Genomic DNA, 26,612 nt, shown 5'->3' with positions numbered 1-26,612 from the left:
AGCAGGACGAAATCATATATGTTATGTAAACATCCAATACGTTTAAATGAGAACACAATACAAGTTGAGGATAAAGAATTTTAAAGATCGCCTGGCTTATTAGATCCAATATTCTTAAAAACTTCGAACGTCAAAAAGTAGAGAGAGATAAAAGAGGATGGTCAAATATAACACATGACTAACGCACATAGCGCCTCAAGAGAACGAATTAGGGCCTCAAAGTGTGACACAGAGTGAGTTAAGCAGTGGTTAGCACATTGGACTCGCATTCAGGAGGACGACAGTTCAAACTCCCGTCCGGCCATCCAGATTTAGGTTTTCCGTGATTTACCTAATCGCTCCAGGTAAATAACAGGTTGATTCCTTTGCAAAGGGCACAGCTGGTTTACTTCCCCATACTTCCATTATCTGAGCTTCTGCTCCGTCTCTAATGATCTCACTGTAGACAAGACGTTAAACTCTAATATTTCTGAGAGACAGTCTCCACTCCTTCCAACATGACTATGTAAGCGCACACCAGATGTGGTTTTAATTCAAAGAAGTGCTATCGATGGCACTTGAGAGATGTACACCAAATAAATAAATAAGAGATGGTACTGGTCCACCATTGTACACAAAACAAGTCAGACCGATATTGCAGAGTAAACGAGCAAAGCATGCCAAATTTAAAAGAACGCAAAACTCCAAGATATGCAAAATTTCACAGAAGCTCGAAATTTAGCTCGAATTTTAATTCGAGATGCTTTTAATAGTCTCCACAACGAAACTCTATCTAGAAATCTGTCAGAATACGTTCCGGTCACACGCGATGTCATCTGCAGCAATCAATATCTTCACCGCGCGTAACAATGGCAATGTTAGTGATGACAGTGCCACTAAAGAAGAGTTACTAAACACGGTTTTCCGGAATTCCTTCACCAAAGAGGGCGAAGTAATTATTCCAAATTTCGAATCAAGAACAATTGCCCACATGAGTTACATAGAAGTAGATATCCTCAGTGTAGCTAAGCAGCTTAAATCACTTAATAAAGGCAAAACCTCCAATCAAGATTGCCTACCAGTCAGGTTCCTTTCAGAGTATGCTGATACAATTCTTCCATACTTAGCAATCATATACAACTGCTGACTCGTCGAAGGATCCTTACTTAAAGACTAAAAAGTTGCAAAAGTCACACCAATATCCAAGAAAGGAAACAGGAGTAATCCACGTCGATTTGCAGTGGGATTTTAGAACATATACTATGTTGCAACATTATGAATTACCTCGAAAACGATTTATTGACAAACAGATAATATGGATTCAGATAATATCGCCTTGCGAAACACAACTAACTCATTTTTTCTCGAAGTAATGTATGTTATAGACGGGGGACGTCAAATTTATTCCAATTTTTAGATTTTCAGAAGACGTGTGACACTATTTCTCAAACCGACTTCTAATCAGATTGCTTGCCTACAGAGTTTCACCTCAGTTGTGCGATTCAGTTCGTGAGTTCCTGTCAGAAAGGTGACAGTTCGTAATAACTGACAAAAAGTCATAGAGTAAAACAAAAGTAATATCTAGTGTTCCCCAAGGAAGTGTTATAGGCCATCTGCTGTTCCTGATCTACATGACGATTTAGGTGATAATCTGAGGGAGGAGTCGAACCTCCGGCGGGAGGGGCCGTGTCATTTATTGTCAGAACACTTAGGAAATGCAACAGGTCTACTAAAGAGATTGATTACACTATACTTGCCCGCCCCCTATGGAGTACAGCTGTGCAGTGTGGGTCCACATCTCATAGGATTGGTGGAAGACATCGAAAAAGTTCAAAGGGCAGCTCATTTTGTATTACCGTGAAATAGTGGAGAGAGTGCCACGGGTATCATACGTGAATTAGAGTTGTTGTTGTTGTGGTCTTCAGTCCTGAGATTGGTTTGATGCAGCTCTCCATGAATTAGAGTAGCAATCATTAAAACAAAGGTGTATTTTGTTGATGCCGGATCTTCTCATAAAATTTCAATCACCAACTTTCTCCTCAGAGTGTGAAAATAATTTGTTTGCGCTCACATAATAGGACGAAATGATCATCATAATAAAGTAAGAAAAATCAGAGCTCACACTGTTCGAGAGTGGAATGGTAGAGACATAGCTTGAAGGTGGTTTGGTGAACCATCTACCAGGCACTTAATTATGAATTGCAATGTGATCACGTATATATAGTTGTAAATTTCCTTTCTTTTTTTTTCAAAGAGTGACAAATAAAAGAATATAATTAAACCAGCATTCGCAGATTCACATAGCGCAGGTGAAGAGCTTGAAATTCAGTATAAAAGACTTGGCAATCTGCCTTGAGAGAATGTGTATTATTATGACCCAAATGAAATCATAGACCAATTATGACTACCTACAGCATCAGGGAATACAGGTCACACGAACGAAATAATATCAGTCGTATCAGAGCTTTGAGAAAGATGCATCACTGAGTAACTATAGAGATGGTTGTTCATGAGCTTTACAAGCCAGCACATAGAACATTCTGCACAGACATGTGATAATACGACGATTGGATGGTTAATGGAAGGCTGGTCTTATAGATAGAGACTGCTCACACCTGAATAAAGGTTTCAAGTATATTCTAATAGTCATGAATACATATACCAAATTCGCATGGGGAAGGAGGTTTCAGAGGTTTCTGAACAATTGCTGCAGACTGGAAAGAATCGCTGTACTGAAAACTTTTAAACCGACAATGGAGGTGAATTTTGTAGTAGGCATTTGAAAGCAGTAATGGAACGATATGAGATACACCACTCCTCGACATTCTCCCATTTGAAAGCTAGTATTGTTGAATGATTGACCGGAATGATAACGAAAGGGCTCTACCACAAATCATTGACGAATATAATGCGTTACTCATTATACAATTAAGAAAAGACCCATTGATGTCCATGATAACAGACTTCTAATTACAATACACAATTGTATTAAGATGGTGGATCCATGCAAGCAGAAGTTCCACGTAGGTGATTTGGTACGTATTTCGAAATACAGCACTGTGTTTGAGAAGTCTTATCTACCAAACTGGTCAACAGTTGAAAGATGCAATCGCCATCCCCGAATTGCTCTTCAGCAGTGGGAAGCAACAAGGTGCTTAAAACATCAGTGTAGGCTTGTGCTGTGATAGTGCCACGCAAAACAAGAAGGGGTGTGAGCCCCCTGTATGAAAAACACGACCACACCATAACACCACCGCCTCCGAATTTTACTGTTGTCACCACACACGCTTGCAGATGACGTACACCTGGCATTCGCCATAACCACACCATAACCACCACCCCGCCACATTGTGTACCCTGATTCGTAACTCCACACAACGTTTTCCCACTGCTCGATCGTCCAATGTTTACGCTCCTTACGCCAAACGAGGCGTCTTTCGACATTTTCCGGCGTGACATGTGGCTTATGAGCAGCCGCTCGACTATGAAATCCAAGTTTTCTCACCTCCCGCCTAACTGTCATAGTACTTGCAGTGGATCCTGGTGCAGTTTGGAATTCATGTGTGATGGTTTGGATAAAGGTCTGCCTATTACACGTTACGACCGTCTTCAACTGTCGGCGGTCTCTGTCAGTCAACAGAAAAGGTCGGCCTGTATGATTTTCTGCTGTACATGTTCCTTCACTTTCCACTTCACTGTCACATCGGAAACAGTGGACATAGGTATATTTAGGAGCGTGGAAATCTCGCGTACTGACGTATGACACAAGTGACACGTAGTCACCTGACCACGTTCGAGGTCAGTGAGTTCCGCGGAGCGCCCCATTCTGCTCTCTCATGATGTCTAATGACTAATGAGGTCGCTGATATGGAGTGCCTGGCAGTAGGTGGCAGCACAATGCACCTAATATGAAAAAAGTATGTTTTTGGGGGTGTCCGGATACTTTTGATCACATAGTGTAACTCCTTAACGCATCAGCATCCATTGTTGAGACATCAGAAGGGTAGCAAGTCGCATATCTAGGATTGTCTGCTTTTATTGTTAACTTCTTCAGACGGTTTTGCTAGGATGGGTAGGATGTGTGCATGCTGTGTGCGGACGCAGGAGGAGCTGGCCGCAGTACGCGAACAGCGGGATTTACTGTTGGCTACGGTCAACCACCCTTAGGCTGCTGACTCGTGGTGTAGCGGTGGCCGACGACCTGGCACGTCGCATGGGACACCTCAGGTGTCACTTATTTTGCCCACGAGCTCTGCTTCCGAGGCACCTTCTAGTGCACGCGACGCAAGTGATCCGCCCTCGCACCAGGGTGAGTGTCAATTGGTAACGCGCTCGCGTCGCTCGAGGCGGAGGGCCAATTTGGTGACTGGCCGCCTGGCCACTCCTACTCACCCTGTGAACGGACAGGTGGCCGCTCTTTCAGGAGGCTTCGAGCAGGCACACGGGGGGAAGAGTTTACTGGTTACTTGGAGCTCCAATGTTAGGCGCGTTATGAAGCCCCTTAGGCAGATAGCTTTCAGGGCTGGAAAGAAAGCCAATGTGCACTCCATATATCTTGCAGGAGTCCTCATCCGAGATGTGAAGGCGGCCTTGCCGGTGGCTATCAAGCATGCAAGGTGCAGTGGTCTGCAAGTTGTGGCCACGTCGGCACCAACGACGCCTCTGGCATTGGTTCTGAGGCGATCCTCAGTTTTTACAAGCGGCTGGCAGAGGTGGTGAAGACCGCTGGCCTCGACCACAGGGTGCAAGCAGAGTTCGCAATTTGCAGCAGCGTTCCCAGAGTTGATCGGGGTCCTATGATTTGGAGCCGAGTGGAAAGTCTCAACCAAAGGCTTTCTCGACTCTGTGACGGTCTTGGCTGTAGATTTCTGGATCTGCGTTAACGTGTGGGGATTTGTAGGACTCCCCTTGATTAGTCAGGGGTGCACTACACAAAGGAAACAGCTACTCGAATAGCAGAGTAGTTGTGGAGTGCACATGAAGGCTTTTTTAGTCTTGGCAGTAGTTTGAGGTGCTCTAATGAACACTCGCCAGTGGATTCACAGCAACGGAAGTCAACCGCGTTCAGAATAAAGGCACTTCGACTGTTGCAATTTTATCAGTAAACTGTCGAAATATTCCTAATAAAGTTTCCGAATTTACTGCCCTCCAGGAAAGTTCTCGCGCTCACATTATTCTTAGGGCTGAGAGCTGGCTGAAACCCGAAGTGGAAAGCTTGGTTCAAATGGTTCAAATGACTCTGAGCACTGTGGGACTTAACATCTTAGGTCATTAGTCCCCTAGAACTTAGAACTACTTAAACCTAACTAACCTAAGGACATCACATACATCCATGCCCGAGGCGGGATTCGAACCTGCGACCGGAGCGGTCGCGTGGTTCCAGACTGAAGCGCCTAGAACCACTCGGCCACACCGGCCGGCAGTGTAAGGCTCTGAGATATTTAGGGAGTTGTGGAATGTTTATTGGAAAGACAGATTAGAGGCCATAGGAGGGGGAGTTTTCATTGGAGTTGACAAACATATTGGCCTTATTGACGTTGAATTTGAGTGTGACAGTGAAGTCGTCTGGTCGCGTATAACAGGTGTAAGTGAAACCAAGTTAATTGTTGGATTTTTACCGGCCACCAGATTCTGTTGTGGCAGTTCTAGAGTCATTCAAAGGAAGTCTACGGTCAATAGCGTGTAAATACCCAGATCATGCAATACTAATTAGAGGCGACTTTAACCTGCCGAGTAGAGACTGGGATGTCGATGGATTCATTGCAAGGGGTGCAGACAGACAGTCATGCGAAATATTTTTGCACACGTTTGCACACCTGGCGTAGAGAAGCAACTTTAAGAGTTGAAAACAAATTAATCACGAGGTCCAGATGGAATCCCAGTTCGAGTCTACGGCATTGGCCCCTTACCTGGTTTGCATTTACCGCGAATCTCTTGCGCAGCACAAAGTTCCAAGCGGCTGGAAAAAAGCACAGCTGACTCCAGTATACAGGGTGGTCCATTGATAGTGACCGGGCCAAATATCTCACGAAATAAGCATCAAACGAAAAAACTACAGAGAGCAAAACTCGTCTAGCTTGAAGGGGGAAACATGATGGCGCTGCCATTGGACAAACGGATATCAACTGCGTTCTTTTAAATAGGAACCCCCATTTTTTATTACATATTCGTGTAGTACGTAAAGAAATATGAATGTTTTAGTTGGACCGCTTTTTTCTCTTTGTGATAGATGGCTCTGTAACAGTCACAAACGTATAAGTACGTGGTATCACATAACATTCCGCCAGTGCGGACGTTATTTGCTTCGTGATACATTACCCGTGTTAAAATGGACCGTTTACCAATTGCGGAAAAGGTCGATATCCTGTTGATGTATGGCTACTGTGATCAAAATGCCCAACGGGCATGTGCTATGTATGTTGCTCGGTATCCTGGACGACATCATCCAAGTGTCCGGACCGTTCACCGGATAGTTACATTATTTAAGGAAACAGGAAGTGTTCAGCGGTCTAACGCACGGCTTTCCGGAGCGGGAAGGAGCGCCTGGTCCACGGCACGAACTTGTGTCGAGGTCCGGTGAGCCAGCCAGTCTGTGGATGGTTTTTAGGCGGTTTTCCATCTGCCTCGGCGAGTCAGGGCTGGTTCCCTTTATTCCGCTTCAGCTACACTATGTCGGCGATTGCTGCGCAAACAAGTTCTCCACGTACGCGTACACCACCATTACTCTACCACACAAAAAAAATGGCTCTGAGCACTATGGGACTTAACTTCTAAGGTCATCAGTCCCCTAGAACTTAGAACTACTTAAACCTAACTAACCTAAGGACATCACACATATCCATGCCCGAGGCAGGATTCGAACCTGCGACCGCAGCGGTTGCGCGGTTCCAGACTGTAGCGCCTAGAACCGCTCGGCCACACTGGCCGGCTACCACGCAAACATAGGGGTCACATTCGTCTAGTGTGAGACATTCCCTGGGAGGGGTCCACCAGGGGCCGAACTGCACAATAACCCTGGATTCAGTGTGGGGCGGCGGAGGGGTGAAGTGGATTGCGGTAGTCGTCATGAGGTTGTGGACCACTGCGGCTGCGACGGGGATGGAGCCTCTCCGTCGTTCCTAAGTCCCCGGTTAACATACAATAACATACAACATACAGCCCTTGTCATCCATGCATCCTAGGCGTTACTTGCTAAATTAGCCCGTAATTCTGGATGGAGTCTCGAAAACAGCAGCAGATGCGTCACCTACGATGGCAGCGTCCAGTGTAGCCGGGTGTAGCGTCCTCCTTCGACCGGCCCGTATCTCACCCGCACACAGTGGCAAGTCCCCACGTCTAGCCACCTTCTGTCCGCGTCTGTCACAAAGGATCTACTCTCATGTCTCTTCCACCTCTCGGCTGCTCCCACTATGAAACGCTCTCGTCGGTCGTCTTTCCCCATACTTATTCACATTAATAATTAGTACAAAGAATTACTCCTTACTTTCCATGTCTAAAATAAAACATGAATATATTATTCAGTAATAAATAAACTGAGGTGATGAAAGTCATGGCATACCTCCTAATATTGTGTCTTTTCTCCTTTCGCTCGGCTTAGTGCGGCAGCCCGAAGTGGCATGGATTCAACAAGTCGATGGAAGTTCACTGCAGAAAAAGCCGTCCATAATTGCGTAAGTGTTGCAGCTGTAGGATATTGTGCACGAACTGACCTCTCGATCCGTCCCATAAATGTTCGATAAGATTCACGTAGAACGATTTGGGTGGCTACGTCATTCATTCGAACTGTCTAGAATATTCTTCAAACCAATCGCGAACAACTGTGGTACCGTGACACGGCGCAGTGTCATCCATTAAAATTCCATCGTTGTTTGGGAACATGAAGTCCATGAATGGCTGCAAATGGTCTCCAAGCAGCCGAAAATAACCATTTGCAGTCAACGATCGGTTCGGTTGGACGAGAGGACCCAGACCATTCTACGTAAACACAGCCCTTACCATTATGGAGCTACCACCAGCTTGCACAATGGGTCGTTGACAACTTAGGACCATGGCTTTCGTGAGGTCTGCGTCACACACGAACGCTACCATCAGCTCTTAACAACTGAAATTGGGCCTCATCTGACCAGACCATGGTTTTCCAGTCGTCTAGGGTCCACAACCGATACTGCCACGAGCCTAGAAGACGCGTGGCAGGCGACGTGCTGTTAGCAAAGACACTTGCGTCGATGGTTTTCTACCATAGCCCATTAACGCAACATTTCACCATACTGTCCTAAAGGATACGTTCATCGTACGTCCCATATTGATTTCTGTAGTTATTTCACACAATGTTGCAGATCTGTTAGCACTGACATATAATGCACACGCCGCTGCTCTCGGTCGTTAAGTGAAAGCCGTCGGCCACTGCGGTGAGGGATACTGCCTGTAATTTGGTGCTCTCGGCACACTTTTCACACAATGGATCTCGGAATATTGAATTACCGAATGATTTCCGAAATGGAATGTCCCATGCGTCTAGTTCAGCAGTCAGAGTCTGTTCATTCCTGTTACGCAGCCGTAATCACATCGGAAACCTTTTCACACGAGTGACCTGAGAGCAAATGACAGATCCGTCAATGCATTCCCTTTTTTTTTTACATTTTGTGCTGTTGCCATCAGTACACGTGCATATTGGTGTACTGTGACTTTTGTCATCTGAGTGTATAACAATAAGAGTTTTAGTAAGGTAAAAGTTTTCTGACGGAATTCACCTTCATGTTTTCAGTGAGTAATAGCATTCTAGTATGACCACAGCGCCCCCGTAAACGAGCAAACTTGTTTGTCAAATGCCTTCTTGTCTAGGTGCGGATTTGTACAAACAAAGTCCTGATTAACCTCACATCGAAGCAGACGCTATTCGGTTCGTGAGTAGTTTCACAATAGTGAGAACTACCATAAATGCAGACAAAGCAGTCCTGGCATTGACTTTGGCACCCTATTTAAAGAAGAACTAGAAACCATGACGCTCGTCCAGGGAATGGCTTAAAATGAGAGATTTACCCAGGCGTCCTTTGTGCCAATGAATAGTACTGGGCAATATTTGGCAACTTCGCACTTTTGGTACCCACGATCTGGGTGCTACAAGAGCTTCAGTGGCAGGAACTACGCCCCGTAGCATGCGTGCACGACGAACCCCCGGCGTGGGAAGCGGGGGAGAGAGCTGCACATCAATACCTGACCGTGGCCGTAGCTGGGCTCCGCTGCTCATTCGCTGCCGCGTCGAGTATCGACTGGCGGAAGCCGCTGTCAGCTGAGCAGATTTGAATATCTCCTGCTCCGACAGCAGCTGGGGCGAAAGTAGGTCGGAAACTGCCGACACCGAGCATGAGAAACGCTGTTGTCGGATGGAGCCTACTTGGCACGAGTAACTTTTATGACAGTTAACTAAATGTAGAATCACGGTAGTCAAGCTATATTAGCCAGAAAATTATCATCTGAATAGCACACACACACTCTCTAGAGCCAAAATGTGTGTGTGTGTGTGTGTGTGTGTGTGTGTGTGTGTGTGTGTGTGTGTGTGTGTGTGTATGTGTCTGTGAAAACTGTGACCTTTTGGTGATCGAGAAGAAACACAAAACATGAATACAGAATCCAATCAGCAGCAACAACATTTGAGTTGAAAGAATGTGATTATGTTACTGTAACAACAGTGTTACATATGTGAAATGATTATATCTCACTAGCATATTTAATGCGCTTTATAATGCCGTAACTATTGCGTAAAAATATAACTTTCTGACTCATGTTAACTTGAAATACAAAAAGGGAAAGAACACTAGGCAGATGACAACCCCGAAGCACATAACTTGAGGCACAATCGACGCACAACAGAAGCTGATTTTCTGTAAAGTAGCTGTAATTCGGTATTATCTGCATTCATAGTTGTTATCCTAATTTTATGAACATTTAAAAACTGCTAAATTTTTCTCAGTGTATCAGTCAGTAAATAGTAATCCACTGAATACAGAGTAAAAGATGTTGGAGAAAGTGTGGAACTTTGCGGCTAGTCCCGGCGGAGGTTCGAGTCCTCCCTCGGGAATGGGTGTGTGTGTTTGTTCTTAGGATAAATTAGGTTAAGTAGTGTGTAAGCTTAGGGACTGATGGCCTTAGCAGTTAAGTCCCATAAGATTTCACACACATTTTGAACAAAGTGTGGATAAAATAAAAATAAGTCACTGTCTCTTGAATAAGACTTGTTTTCCATACGAGTGCTTGCAAAAGTGTGTGATTTCCAAGTCATCATAGATGGAACAAACACAATTATAGCAGAATCAAGAACCAGAGAATGGTAAAGAGGAACAGTCTGAAAAATTTCGTGATCGGTTGCAAACAACATTGAAGAGATCTATAATCACCCTGTTATTTTTGGAGGTGCTAATGTTAGATTTCGAACCAATAGGAAAACGAGGAGAAGCTGTAAGTGAGAACGATAAATGTCTGCAGACTATTAGGAATTGAAAATGACACACACAATTTGGGATGAAAAGTATTAGTGGATTTAAAGTAATGAGTGTGAAAACTGAAACTTGAATCCTCTCTATCACCGTTATTATAATGTCACGCCTACAGATATATGTGGGATAAGAAATAAGATGAAATACTTTGCAGTATAAATTCACTGTATATCTCAGCTGAGCTGTGTACCGTAATTCGATGGAACACTGCACACTGGTAATGAGGTATTCGAGATCTACGATATGCCTTTTTTTTCCTGGTTCCCCTCAATGATTCCAGACAAATGAAGAGAGGAAATTGAAAGCGTTCCAAGTGTCATTTGTCAGGAGAATCAAAAAACAAAGTGTTCCCGTCTGTACATAACTGATTTGTATTTTAAAAACCTGAGAAGGTGTTCTGATACCACAGAATTATTCTGCTCGTCGCATCACCGCAAAAAAATGAGACAAATTAGAAATTAAATGCATTATTCAGAACATTCTAAGTGCCATAATATGAGACTGTCTGCTTCTAGGTGTCAACAAGAAAGTTTTTACAAGCTGATTGTTGCAAAGAAGAACTCTTGGCGCAAAGAGATTCCGCCATGTATTAACACACATTTGAAAGACTTTCTCCACGGTTTGGCTCCTAGTGCAAGTCTAGGGACGTGCAGCAGAGTACTGAGAGCACAAAAGGACTGAAAACGCATTTTTCTTATAAAAATGGTACTTAGAAACTTTTGATAACTACCTGACATTGTTAGCTGGGGACAACCAATGAATTAAATCTAAGGAAAACTTCAGATATGAAGTTTGTATTGCCTTGATCGTGTGTAGGTACACTGGGTTCCTAGTGTCAATAGATCTGCAAGATTACAAAAATTACAAAAATATTTACACTGTTGTAGCTGTAATCGTAAATTAACGATTTTACATAAGTTCATTTCGACATACCCACAGCGTACAGCTTGTGAAATCATCCTGTGCGATAGACCGCACGTTTTTTTTGTTTTTTTTTTTCGTACCATCGTAACAAACTGTGAATTTGAAATAAAACAAAATTACCTTTACATAAGTTATGATTCTAAATATACGAATTCTAATATATGCCTAAGACAACATTATCTCATAATAAAAAGATAGTAGAACATTAAAAAATATAACTGCGTCTCCATGCTATAACAGAGCCATACCAGTGTGGCACATCAAGAAGTGCCACAAGTGTTTTGATTACCTGCTGGCTATAAGCCTTAACAGAGGAGTATCACCAGGTGGCAGCAGTTTCATGAATAATAATAACTTTTTAAATCGTGTGAATAGGGCATCCCGTCGGGTAGACTGTTCGCCTGGTGCAAGTCTTTCGGGTTGACGCCACTTCGGCGACTTGCGCGTCGATGGGGATAAAATGATGATGATTAGGACAACCCAACACCCACACCCTGAGCGTAGAAAATCTCCGACCCAACCGGGAATCGAACCCGGGCCCTTAGGATTGACATTCTGTCGCGCTGACCACGCAGCTACCGGGGGCGGACAATAATAATAATAATAATAATAATAATAATAATAATAATAAATGTTTTCTAGGAGTTTTATAAACGTACATGTAACAGTCTATGAGAGAACGCAATTTTAACCATTTAAAATGGAATATATTACAACGTTAGTCATATGAAATGAAAAATACACTAGGAAATAATAATTAGTCAATTTTTAAGATCGGAAAAATTATTCCCACTAAGGTAGTTAACGTTAAACATTTGTTACGGGCTAAGTGAACGACGTAAATTCGACACAGTGTCGACAACTGTGTGAGAATCATTCACTTAATATGGCTATGGCAGAGTGCCTACTTTTACAACTTATAATATCATGTACTATACCTTTCGTATCACAGTACACATCTTACTGAAATTTTCAATTATGGTGCCGTTTTGTGTAAGTGTTTAATTCCAATACATACATCGATACACAAAATGTGACATAAAAGTAATAGCATTTTGGCGTATTACAGTAATGGATGTACACATATCGGAAGGAACATGTCATAACCCGAGGTCTAGGTTACTCATTTAAGGTGGAGAATTACATATTGCACAATAAGCGCACACACACACATTTTCTTATGCAATGATAACTCTATGAGATCTAGAGCAAGGAAATAATTGACGACAATTTGACACTTGCTAGCTTTATATGCCAATACACAGATTAAGTACACAGTGATATAAGGAATTATAAGTGAGAATAATGTCAGGTGCAGAACTACTAACATACAATATACCTGTATGTATGGGAGCAGAACTAAGAGGCATGAAGGATTAATGACAGAAAAATAGTAATGACGGCCGGAACATGAAGGTGAAAACCGGTATGAACATTTTTAACCTGGGTAAAATTAATTCGTTGATAAAGCGATGGAAAATGTCATTAACAACGACTTGGTTTGAGCTAATTTTAAACGTTACGAGGACAAGCGTTGGTCCCAACGAATATGAATAGGAAAAGATCAAAACATAAATTACTTCTGGCAGAATATACAAGATATGATGAAAAGCTAACGGAAGTTTTTCAACTTCAGTTGTTCTAAAGTACAATTCGTATGATTTTTTTCGTTGTTTTGTCAGTAGAAATGTCTGATAAGTATCTGTACAGTGTTAGCCGTATCGGATAGTTAGATTTTTTTTAACAGCTGTGAAATAGGTTAATGGTTATGTATGTTTAGGTAGTATCTGCAATTATTTATTTTAAATAAAAATTGACCAGTGAATTTGTATTATATTTTACTATATGTGCTAAATAAAGTGCGTAATAGTTTTGGCAGTTGACCCTAAATAACGAAAAGTGTGGGGTCATCCACATGAATGCTAAAAGGAACTGATTAAACTTCGGTTACACGATAAATCAGTCTAATCTAAAAGCCGTAAACTCAACTAAATAAGTAGGTATTGCAATTACGAACAACTTAAATTGTAAGTAACACATAGAAAATATTGTGGGGAAGACTAACCAAAGACTGCGTTTTATTGGCAGGACACTTAGAAATTGTAACAGACCTACTAAGGAGACTGCCTACACTACGCTTGTCCGTCCTCTTTTAGAATACTGCTGCGCGGTGTGGGATCCTTACCAGACAGGAATGACGGAGTACATCGAAAAAGTTCGAATAAAGGCAGCACGTTTTATATTATCACGAAATATGGGGGAGAGTGTCACAGGAAAGATACAGGATTTGGGCTGGAAATCATTAAAAGAAAGGCGTTTTTCGTTGCGACGGAATCTTCTCACGAAATTCCAATCACCAATTTTCTCCTCCGAATGCGGAAATATTTTGTTGACACCGACCTACGTAGGGAGGAACGATCGCCACGATAAAATAAGGTAAATCAGAGTTCGTACGGAAAGATATAGGTGTTCGTTCTTTTCACGCTCTATACGAGATTGGAATAATAGAGAATTGTGAAGGTGGTTCGATGAACTCTCTGCCAGGCACTTAAATGTGATTTGAAGAGTATCGATGTAGATGTAGATGTAGAAATGTTGAATATTTCTTTTGGTGAGTCTATTATGAGTAAATTAATTGTTTTGAGTGATATATGCGTTCCCAAGAAGGCTGTGAATACTTCGAAGAAGACGATCACCATGAACACCCCAGAAAATCATCAACCAGATACACTATGTGATCAAAAGTATCCCGACACCTTGCTGAAAATGACTCACAAGTTCGTGGCGCGCTCCATCAGTAATGCTGGAATTCACCATGGTGTTGGCCCACCCTTACCCTCGATGACAATTTCCATTCTCGCAGGCATACGCTCAGTCAGATGCTGGAGTGCTGCACTGAGGAGAGGTATCGATGTCGGGTTGATCAGGCCTGGCACGAAGTCGGTGTTCCAAAACATCCCAAAGGAGTTCTCTAGGATTCAGGTCAGGACTCTGTGCAGGCCAGTCCATTACAGGGATGTTATTGTCGTGTAACAACTCCGCCACAGGTTTACATTATGAACAGGTGCTCGATCGTGTTGAAAGATCCAATCACCATCCCCGAATTGCTCTTCAACAGTGAGTAGCAAGAAGGTGCTTAAAGCATCAATGTAGGCCGGTGCTGTGATAGTGCCACGCAAAACAACAAGGGGTGCAAGCCCCCTCCATGAAAAACACGACCATACCATAACACCACTGCCTCCGAATTTTACTGTTGGCACTACAAACGATGGCAGATGACGTTTACCGGGCATTCGCCATATCCACACCCTGCCATGGGATCGCCTCATTGTGTACCGTGATTCGTCACTCCACACAACGTTTTTCCACTGTTCAATCGTCCAATGTTTACGCTCCTTACACCAAGCGAGGCATCGTTTGTCATTTACCGACGTGATGTGTGGCTCATCAGCAGCCTCTCGATCATGAAATCCAAGTTTTCTCACCTCCCGCCTAACTGTCATAGTACTTGCAGTGGATCCTGATGCAGTTTGGAATCCCTGTGTGATAGTTTGGATAGATGACTGCCTATTACACATTACGACCCTCTTCAACTGTCGGAGGTCTCTGTCAGTCAACATAAGAGGTCGGCCTGTATGGTTTTATTCTGTACGTGTCCCTTCACGTTGCTACTTCACTATCACATCGGAAACAGTGGACCTAGGGATATTTAGGAGTGTGGAAATCTCGCGCACAGACGTATGACGCAAGTGACACCTAATCACCTTACCACGTTCGAAGTCCGTGAGTTCCGCGGAGCGCCCCATTCTGCTCTGTCACGATGTCTAATAACTACTGAGGTAGCTGATATGGAGTATCTGGTGATAGGTGGCAGCATAATGGACCTAATATGAAAATCGTATGTTTTTGGCCGTGTCCAGATACTTTTGATCACGTAGTGTAAGTCGTTACTAATGTTGGTGTACCAATTAGCTCGTGTATGATATTTTGCAGTGCTTTGGATATGAAACGTGTGGTAGCAAATTTTCTTCCAAAATTGCTGAATTTCGAACAAAAACAACCGTAAGTGTAACTTGGTCAGAAGTCACTAGATGAAGTCAGCAACAATGCATAACTATTGAAACGCAGATGATGAAACATAGGTTTACGGATATGACGTCGAAATTAAGGTTCTACAGTACTTCACCAAGACCGCAAGGAGCTCGACCAGTGCCTTCAAATGTAAAGTTTATAATTTCTTTGTTTTTTTTATTTTAACGACATATGCACAATGAATTCTTGCCACAAAGTCTAATGATCAGTAAGGAGTACTACCTAATTGTTAAACATTCCGTTACTTGTTAGTGAATTTTTTATCCTGTAATGGATTTCCAGGCTCCATATTCGCCAGACATGGCCAAAGCCGAATTCTATCTTTTCCCAAGCATAAAGAAAATCGTAAAGGGCCCTCTTTCTATATGTAATGGGAATTAAAAACGCATCACTGAGAGAACTAAAAACTATCTCAAGGACTAGGTTCCAGAAATGTTTAGGGATCGGAAAAAGGTTTGGCAATAGTGTATAATATAGAACTGGGACTGTTTTGAAAAGATAACATTGATGAAACCGAATAAATAAAGTTCTTTCAAAAAACATAATGTTCCCGTTATTTTTTAACATGCTTTATAAAAATTTAAGATCTCTGAGAACAGCAAAACTTAGAGAAATCCTACTCACGTTTTACATCTAGGCTTTTCTTTACTTTCAAAACAAAGTGCCATAGCCTGCAAACAGATCACTGCCGCAAATTCTATGGAAACGAGATCGACGAAAAGTCGATAGGCGAAAACGCACTAGAGAGCGAACATTATAACTACTCTGAGGTGAGATGACAAAAGGAACTGGATAGTGATTTGCGTGTACACAGACGGCGGTAGTATCGCGTACACGAGGTATAAAAGAGCAATGCATTCGAGCAGCTGTCATTTGTACCCAGTTGATTCATGTGAAAAGGTATCCGGTGTGGTTATGGCCACACGATAGGAATTAACAGATTTTGAACGCGGAATGGCAGTTGGAACAAGACGCATGAGACCTTTCATTTCGGAAATCGTTAGAGAATCCAATATTCCGAGATCCAAAGTGTCAAGAGTGTGCCCGAGAATATCAAATTTCGGGCATTACCTCTCACCACAGACTGCGCAGGGGCCGACAGTCTCCACTTAACGACCAGGAACAGCGATGTGTGTGTAGATTTGTCAGTGCTAAAAGATAAGCAGCATTGTGGGAAATAACCACAGAAATCTATGTGGGGTGTACAACTAACGTATTCGTTACGACAGTATGGCAAAATGTAGCATTAAGTGGCTATGGTAGCAGACACCGATGCGAGTGCCTTTGCTAACAGCGCGACATCGCCTACTGAGCGTCTCCTGGGCTCGTGACCATGTTGGCTGGATCTTAGACGACTGGAAAATCGTGGCCTCGTCAGATGAGTACTGATTTCAGATGGTAAGAGTTGACGGTAGGGTTGGAGTGAGGCGTAGACCCCACGAAGCCATGAACCCAAGTTGTCAACAGGACATTTTGTAAGCTGGTGGTGGCTCCACAATGGTGTGGGTTGTGTTTACAAGGAATAAACTCGATATCCTGATTCGTGTGAACCGACCATTGACTAGAAACGATTATGTTCAGGTGCTTGGAGACCATTTGCAGCCATTCATGGATTTCATGCTCCCAAACAGCAATAGAATTAGCAGTGCCAGTTGTGTTGACAGTTCGAGCGGCGCGGTCTATTGCCCGACGAATTAGTAGCAGTTCTGAAGCGAATGCCGTGAAGTGTTTCCTTCAGTTTAGAAATCGAGTTGAACTCACGAGAGCTTAAGTCAGGGGAGTGGAGTAGGTGGTATAGCACTCAGCAACCACACCAGTCAAACAAATCAGTAACAGCTTGCACATTACGTTCTTGAGCCATGTCCTGCAAAATGATGGTCAGCTCCTGCAGAAAGTGTCATCACTTCTGTCTCTGTGCTGTTCATTGTTGGAACACAACCTACGACCAACTTAGAGACAGATGTGATAACACCTTGTCTCCTACGTTCCAAACTTCACAGAAGCTCTCCTGTGAGGTTTGGAACGTAGGAGACGAGGTACTGGCGGAAGTAAAGGTGTGAGGACGGAGCCCGAGCCGCGCTTGGGTAACTCAGGTGGTAGAGCAGTTGCCCGCGAAAGGCAAAAGGCTCAGTTCGAGTCTCGGTCCGGCACACGTTTTAATTTTCCAGGAAGTTTCATATCAGCGCACACTCCGCTGCAGAATGAAAATTTTATTCAAGGGTTGCACTGTTTGTATTAACGCGAAACAGGAAGAGAGTATCACGGATACGATACGCGAATTTGGGGGGGGGGGGGGGGGACTATCGTTAAAACAAAAGCCTTCTTCGTTGCGGCAAGTTCTTGCCACGAAATTTCAATTTCTAAATTTCTTCTCCGATTGCTAAAATATTTTGTTAGCACCAATCTACATAGGGAGAAATGACAAAAATAAAAGAAAACATAGCTTACATGGAAAGATTTAAGTGTTCGTTCCTCTCGCACGCTCTTCGAGGGTGGAATGCTCGAGAAATAACTTGAAGGTGGTTCGATGAGCCCTGTGCGATGCACTTATTTGTGAATTGCAGGATATTCATGTAGATGTCCGTATGCACCATAAAGGAAGGAAAAGTAGAATATAAACTTTAAAACTAGTGGAAACAGTATTACATACGTGTGTAACTGGTAATATTGTAGGCCTTTACATGGACAATTTCTCATCTTCCTTCAGTAGGATATTTTGTTTACGTTGCTGATTTGCAAGGTGGCGTCGACGCGGCTCGGACGCAGCCGCACAGTTCGCCACTCTGGGAGTGGGTGGGAGAGGACTCGGGGTGCAGGTAGACCATGACGCAGCGAGCAAGTAGTTTCCAGGAATACTGGCTGCAAATTTCGCAGATTTGTGGTTGGGTGCAATTTCCATATATCCGTCTTGTATGTCGCACTTAGTTCACCAGTCGTGCAGCGATGAAAGTATCGATAGCTTAGTCTAAGTAACTGAACGCAAGTGTTTGCCACGTCACCTTCGAGATATGGGAAAGACTTCACGGAGAATTCTATCGACCGTTCTAACAGTGCCGAAGCCTACATAGCAAACATAATCTCAAATTTTCTATAAATCATCTCAATGACGTCAACATCCATGTATGCGACACTCCGAGAGATGATTAAGATTCTCGCCTTTCAGAGACTGATAACAATCACTCAGCTCGCAATACAGAATTTTCTAGAAGTTAATGCTAGTTGTGGATCACATGTAAGCTTAGCATCATTTCATACACAACTGAACGGAGTAGCAGAAAGAACATTAAGAACATTTAAAAACCACATGTTGAAAATGATCCACATAGAGTTAATATAAAATGTAGTAAGGTTTCTGAAATACCTATACATATCAGCCCAACAAACTGGAGAAGGTCGGATTAATTTTTGCAAGGGCAGCAGCCAGGACCATCTTCACAACTAATCCAGCCCAGGGCAGTGTGACCTCAACCCAACAACACAATAACGAAGTCATGACTTGAACATTCGCGACCTGAAAGACGTGAATGCTGGGAACCGTTTCCGGACTCTATAGAACAAGGAAGCAGACGTCATTGCACGGGGGCGGGTGGTTGCTCGCAACCGAGATCAGGTGACGCTCCGACACGTCCCGAAACCCCCAACTGGGCCAGAAAGAAGCAGGTACCCTGCTGTCGCAGGGAACGAGGCCTGCTCAATCTTTCACCATTTCTGTTGTGAATTCTTGTTATAGAGACGCAAAATCTCAATCATTGCCAGAACAGCCACCATCAAACGCAAATGACGTGGTAAAGGCAGAAAATGTAGAGCTTCCTTGTTAACTCAGGTCCATTCTCCAGTGAACAAGAAAAAACTGTTTTCAGCCCTATTCTTCTTATTTCTTCGTAAATGGAGAGACAGACGGGTTACTTACTGTATTTATGCGTCTATGTAAGCACCGAAACGTTTTGTTGCGCTCCCTGTGGGAATTGGGTAACGGAGGCGCTAGAATTGTGTACAGGCTGCCTTTAAAATTGACACTTGAAAAACGTTGTCTTTGTTGTAATAATTTCAGTTTTCGCTCCTTGTACACCTTCTTTATTATTGTGTATTGACTGAATTTGATGCTCCTCTGGTATATTCATGTTTTCCAGACTGAGCGGAGAGCAACTGTGGACAGACGTTTTAGCATCATACTTCATTTCACTTGAACTGTATTAATTTTATCGTTACAATTCTGGTGATTCACCTCTGAATTTCATTCAATCTCTTCCATCAGCACAATGCCGAGAGCATCTCTAACACTCCAACATCAATCAATAATGCATCGAAGACATGTGTTGAATGCAATCTCTTTTGCAATTATGCCTAGCTTTCCCAGAATGTACCCAATAAATCAAAGTCTTTCATTCGCCCTTCCTTCAGCTGCATCGATGTGCACGCTTTCTGTAGAGCATTATTTATAGTTTACTCCAGCTTGTAAGCTTGAAACTGAAGAACATTTTTTTAAGATGTAACAGCTTGTAATACTGGCAACGTCTTTATAAAAAGGGAACTCGCGGCATGGGTGGCTAGCATAGTTTCAGGCATTCACAAGAACATCATGGCTCGCGTTGGTCTGAGTTTGTGAAAGTGGCTACGAGATCAGCGACATTAGGAAATTCTTCTGTCCTCTTTATGCAGCACAAGTGCATCTGACGCTGCGCTTCCTCTAGTGGCAGACCTGTTGACTATAAGATGAACAGTGGGCCAGGGAAGAGGTTGGTTATCTCCTTCTCACGTAGGAACCGCCATTAAGGCTCACCGCTAATAGTACTCGCACAATGGACTTCATAATGCGGCCCCCCAGCAGTGGTCTTATCCTGAGAATTTTAATACAAGTTGTTGTTCTCCTAAAGTCCCCCAAATGACAGGAAAATAAATAAATTCATAAATGAACAAGAAGCACTATGTATTGAAAGGAATAATTATTCTTCTCAGATTTATTTTATTACAAAATAAAACATATGAAAACACAGAAATAAAACATTGGTCAAAATGATTTAAAAAACATTAATCAAAATTGACAGTCATGGATAATATCGACAGTTGGCGAAGTTACTAAATGGGAAGATGGCGGTCAAGTTAACATAACGCCTCTTACAATATAATTGCAACGTGAACGCTATCTGACTGTTATATCTTGAATTGACAAGGCTAAAATACAAGTGCTTCAGCTCGGATGGTCTCGGGTAATGAAGACTAAACTCCTCAAAGAAAAATCCCAAATATACACTAATGGCCATTAAAATTACTACCCCAAGAAGAAATGCAGATGATAAACGGGTATTCATTGGACAAATATATTATACTAGAACTGATATATGATTACATTTTCACGCAATTTGGATGCATAGATCCTGAGAAATCAGTACCCAGAACAACCACCTCTGGCCGTAATAACGGCCTTGATACGCCTGGGCATTGAGTCAAACTGACTTTGAATGGCGTGTACAGGTACAGCTGCCCATGCAGCTTCAACACGATACCACAGTTCATCAAGAGTAGTGACTGGCGTATTGTGACGAGTCAGTTGCTCGGCCACCATTGACCAGACGTTTTCAGTTGGTGAGAGACCTGGAGAATGTGCTGGCCAGGGCAGCAGTCGAACATTTTCAGTATCCAGAAAGGCCCGTACAGGAACTGCAACATGCGGTCGTGCATTATCCTGCGGAAATGTAGGGTTTCGCAGGCATCGAATGAAGGGTAGAGCCACGGGTCGTAACACATCTGAAATGTAACGTCCACTGTTCAAAGTACCGTCAATGCGAACAAGGGGTGACCGAGACGTGTAACCAATGGCACCCCATACCATCACGCCGGGTGATACGCCAGTATGGCGATGACCAATGTACACTTCCCATGTGTGTTTACCGCGATGTCGCCAAACACGGATGCGACCATCATGATGCTGTAAACAGAACCTGGATTCATCCGAAAAAATGACGTTTTGCCATTCGTGCACCCAGGTTCGTCGTTGAGTACACCACTGCAGGCGCTCCTGTCTGTGATGCAGCGTCAAGGGAAACGGCAGCCATGGTGTCCGAGCTGATAGTGCAGACTGCTGCAAACGTCGTCGAACTGTTCGTGCAGATGGTTGTTGTCTTGCAAACGTCCCCATCTGTTGACTCAGGGATCGAGACGTGGCTGCACTATCCGTTACAGCCATTCGGATAAGATGCCTGTCATCTCGACTGCTAGTGATACGAGGCCGTTGGGATCCAGCACGGCGTTCCGTATTACCCTCCTGAACCCACGGATTCCATATTCTGCTAACAGTCATTGGATCTCGACCAACGCGAGCAGCAGTGTCACGATACGACAAACCACATTCGCGATAGGCTGCAATCCGACATTTCTCAAAGTCGGAAACGTGATAGTACGCATTTCTCCTCCTTACACGACGTATCACAACAACGTTTCACCAGGCAACGCCGGTCAACTGCTGTTTGTGTATGAGAAATCGGTTGGAAACTTTCCTCGAGTTAGCACGTTGTAGGTGTCGTCACCGGCGCCAACCTTGTGTGAATGCTCTGAAAAGCTAATCATTTGCATATCACAGCATCTTCTTCCGTCGGTTAAATTTCGCGTCTGTAGCACGTCCGCCGGCCAGAGTGGCCGTACGGTTCTAGGCGCTACAGTCTGGAACCGCGAGACCGCTACAGTCGCAGGTTCGAATCCTGCCTCGGGCATGGATGTGTGTGATGTCCTTAGGTTAGTTCGGTTTAAGTAGTTCTAACTTCTAGGGGACTGATGACCTCAGCAGTGAGTCCCATAGTGCTCAGAGCCATTTTTTTGTCGCACGTCATTTTCGTGGTGCAGCAATTTTAATGGCCAGTAGTGTACATGGGCTGCAGATATGCTCACCAATGTACAGCTGAAAGTGTGGTGTGGAGCCGGCCCGTAGATGCATAGCTCCTAAAATGGTAATCAGTGCATCCTTGCACCAAATTGAGCGAAGAATCCAGGCTGGCACCCGCCGACAACCAAGACCGTACTCTAGGGGGTATCTCAGAGGAATGCCTAGAAAAATCTCCCATGCTTCCCTTGTCGATACCATTTTCGCCTCCAATCGTTGAGCGGCGCGTGTAAATCGCGCCAATGGTGTTATCATAACGCCGCGCCAGAACTCCGTCCCAGGCATGACATAAAGCCTTCTCCGAATATGGCAACTTGCTGCCAGAAATTATGCATACCCATACAACGTTTTCTGACGTCTTCGGCGGCCCTCCTGCTGCGCTCGTGCGGAAATTGTGCTGCGTCACAAATGTTTTGGCGGGCCTTAGGCTCCCACACTATCCTGGCTCTAGTAAGTCATGAAAAAATTTCTGCCCGTGGCAGACAATGCTCTTCTTTCCAGAGCGCTTTTATAAGTAGATGCCGAAGTGTCACACGAGACATACTGAATTGGAAATGGAAATGAGCGTTTGATGTCATTGGCCAGGAGACCCCTTGCGGGGCAAGTCCGGCCGCCTTGGTGCAGGTCTTATTAGATTCGACGCCACATTGGGCGACCTGCGCTCCGGACGGGGATGAAATGAAGATTAAGGCAACACAACACCCAGTCCCTGAGCGGAGAAAATCCCCGAGCCAGCCGGGAATCGAACCCAGGCCCGTAGGACGGCAATGTGTCACACTGACCACTCAGCTATCGGGGCGGACACATCCTGAATTCGTAAATAGCCAGCGCTGCCCGAGCCAGACAATAGGTACCGTAGCTTAACGCAGGGTCCAGGACGATGCCCCGTGGCCTGCCGGTCCCTCAGCTGGCCTCCCACAGTATCAGCCGATGAAACAAGAAAGGCGCCGGACGCCGCCCGTGTTCACGGTGCTTTGTCCGCTTTTCTGACTCCCCGGGTGAGCCGGACGTACGTTCGGAGAAGCTGCTAATCGTGGATCCCTCAGCTTTCACTTCGGCCGCGTGTCCCTTCGCAAGCGCGACAGAAGCATCTCTCAGGCTTACTCTCCGAGACGAATAAGGATTCACATTCTAAATACCGAATGCCCCCAACTACCAGTCGTAACGGCAAACTAACTCTATCATTCCAAGATATACATTCATTTAATTGCTCTGATGGGTCACTGCGTAGCTGAGATGGCGATAATGTCTCCCTACTGATTATTTAATTAACATCTTGATCCAAGTAACTTGCGCTCCACACCAGATTCCAAAGAACCTTAACGGGAGCCACTAATTCAGAGGAATCGTCTTCCAAAAGTACTCTCTAAGAACTCATGAAACCTATGGAAAATTAAAGACATAGATGAAAGTTTAAATACTCTCTTTTACAGACACCTGTTTAAATATTTGTCATGCAGGACTTTATAAAAAAGAATGGCAGGATACTGAATCACTGCTGCAGCACCACTTCTGTCACATTTAACAAACGCATTCGTGACCAGACTAACATTAGCGAATATCTATACAGCACTGAGAAAATCGCACAGAACGCTAGTAAGCATATCTCAAATTGAGTACGATGTCTTCCTCTGTTGTATAAAACATTCTTGGACTTGTTGCTGGGTCAGTTCAGGGTAAAACCTCAAACTTTCGACAGTTACCACCATCGTTTTCGTAACTAGCAACTGACGGTGAAAACTGCTGCTGCAGTGGCCTTATATAGTCCACAGACGGTTTCTGATTGATCGGTAACTATGTAATAATGTCGCAGATGGTGTCAACGTCTGCGCTGGTGACGCCGCCACTCCCGTAGTAGCGTAAATACTGCGACGAATATCTCTGCCCCTTCCCTGCATCGAGAGCTCTCTTCCATGCACCGCTAAAATTTGATCCGCTGTCACGGTTGAAGTTCCTGCCGCACATTCTTATTTCTGCAACTTATTTAGCTGCATAATCAGTATGTAGGAGTCTGGGACAATACTTTAGTTTCATCAAACAGTATTTTATGTTTGTTTGTGAGGCGATGTTCAGCAACTGCAGATTCTTCCAGTTCTCGATTTTTAATATACCGTTGATGTTCTGCACAGCGGTCTGAAACAGTGCGGATGGATTGACCGATGCGCCGCTGCCGGACTCACAAGGAATGTTCTGTATCCCTGAGATTCTGATGCCAAGACTGTCCTCAATAGGGCGTAGTATCTCCACTATCTTCCTAGGAGGGCGTAAAATAGATCTTATGCCTCGTCTTCCCAGGACTCTGCCTATATTTCTTGATAAGGGCGCCGCAGAAAGGAAGGAGTACAATCGGTGGTTTATCACCTGAATGCTCAACATTTGCGTGTTTCCTTTCCAAATTACCATTAGAAAGAAAGGAATATTACTGTTTAACGACTTTTCATTACAATAGAAAGAAAGAGCTGAGGGGTGGAGGAAGGCGTATTAATCATTGTCTAATCACGTCTAAGCCTGGACGTAATATACCTATAAAAGTCAAATATTTGTTCACCCTATCAATAGTCACTTCCTACGTGGTATGACACATTTCACTCGTCAGAGACAATCAGGCTTCTATGACAATTTACTATACTCAGTGGTGCCGACTGACATTGGCCAGACTGGAATAGAAGGGAGAACCGATAGAGGTACTCAAGGTACCCTCCGCCACACACCGTCAGGTAGCTTGCGGAGTATGGATGTAGATGTAGTGATGTAGATCTGTTCTCAGTCAAACCACTTTGTGGTCTTTTCTGAACAACGGGCTTCTACAACTTTAAATAAATTTTCTGTCGTTTGTGAGGTCATACGAACAATTTTCTAGTAGAAAACTGACGAATGCTTATTTCCATTCGAAAGGGTCATTACGATATTTTTGTCTGTTTGTCTACCACGAATTCAACTCCTGACGCACTATTGTGTATTTTTTCCACTTAATGGAAATGAAAGAGTGCACCTCTCTTGATCCAAGGGTTCTCCCTTTACTGAAACTGCGTCTTATTCCTTATTAAACCGGGTGTGTATATAGAAGCCAACCTTCTAGAAGATTCGAGGAGCCATGCTGGCATCTCGACGTGGAGCCTACTGACCCCATATCAAAAACTTTCGTTACGCCTTCCACCATCTGATCGCTAGGCTTTTCTTCCTCGCGGCCATTCGTAACCCTGGAAAATATGGTTCCTGTGTTCGTCTATGAATTTTGCTGATTCGCTACCTCTAAAATTGAATAGGATCGAAACTATTATCCTGATTTTGATGAGGCCTGCAGCAATAAACTTAGAATGTTCAGCCGCACAAGAAATAACAATTCCTTTTTAATTAATCTTAAGTTATTTCAATAATATCCTCATCTCAAACTCTGCCAGATCATTCTTTTATACGTGTAGCGAATCTTGTGTCTGTCGACATCTATTGCAATCAGTAAATCGCAAAATTAACCCATTGGCTTATGGAATGGAAATGAAGTCCCGTGCTTCTTTACAGAGCGTAGGGGAACGATGCGGGAGACCCGCACCGCCTTACTAGGCAAGGTCCTAATGGAGGTGGTTTGCGGTTGCCTTCCTCCGACCGTAATGGGGATGAATGATGATGATGAAGACGACACAACAACACCCAGTCATCTCGAGGCAGGAAAAATCCCTGACCCCGCCGGGAATCGAACCCGGGACCCCGTGCTCGGGAAGCGAGAACGCTACCGCGAGACCACGAGGGGCGGACCATTGGCTTATAGAGGCTGATTTTTTTCCATCGTGTACAAACTCTATGGATTCATCGATGAGAGGATACGGAACAAAAAAGGTCTTATGAACTTATGTCCGGAAATGCATGGTTTCCATCATTCAATCATTCATTGGTACAGAGACTGCGGTCTAATACGAGCTGTACCAGGTAGCTACAGTTACGGTATGCGTTGAAAATGGTTTCCATGTGCCTCAACGCATGCGTGTACACACCGTAGCATATTCTGTCTCACACGCTCACATCGGCCAGGCTGCATCCGAACTGTGTCTAAGGCGGCATGAATTCGCTGCTGCAGTGTCTCCATATCTGGGATGGGCGCTGCATACACAGTACATTTGAGATGGCCCCATAATCAGAAATTGCACGGCTTGAGATCTAGTGAACGAGCAGGCCATGCAACTGGACCCCCTCGTCCGATCCATCGACCAGGGAAGACACGATTGAGATGCGTCGGAACGTTAACGGCGAAGTAG

The 26,612-nt window shown here is 44.0% G+C and overlaps 1 protein-coding gene across 1 annotated transcript in view; it reads left to right on the top strand.

Annotated features, from left to right (window-relative positions):
* LOC126183744 (lysosomal-associated transmembrane protein 4B-like) overlaps positions 1-26,612 on the top strand; it is a 159,452-nt gene that overhangs the window by 57,959 nt on the left and 74,881 nt on the right. The window lies entirely within an intron of this gene.

This window comes from Schistocerca cancellata, chromosome 4, assembly GCF_023864275.1.
Source record: "Schistocerca cancellata isolate TAMUIC-IGC-003103 chromosome 4, iqSchCanc2.1, whole genome shotgun sequence".
NCBI lineage: Eukaryota > Metazoa > Arthropoda > Insecta > Orthoptera > Acrididae > Schistocerca > Schistocerca cancellata.
Note: the sequence above shows the minus strand (reverse complement) of the source record. Positions and strands in the feature narration are given on the sequence as shown.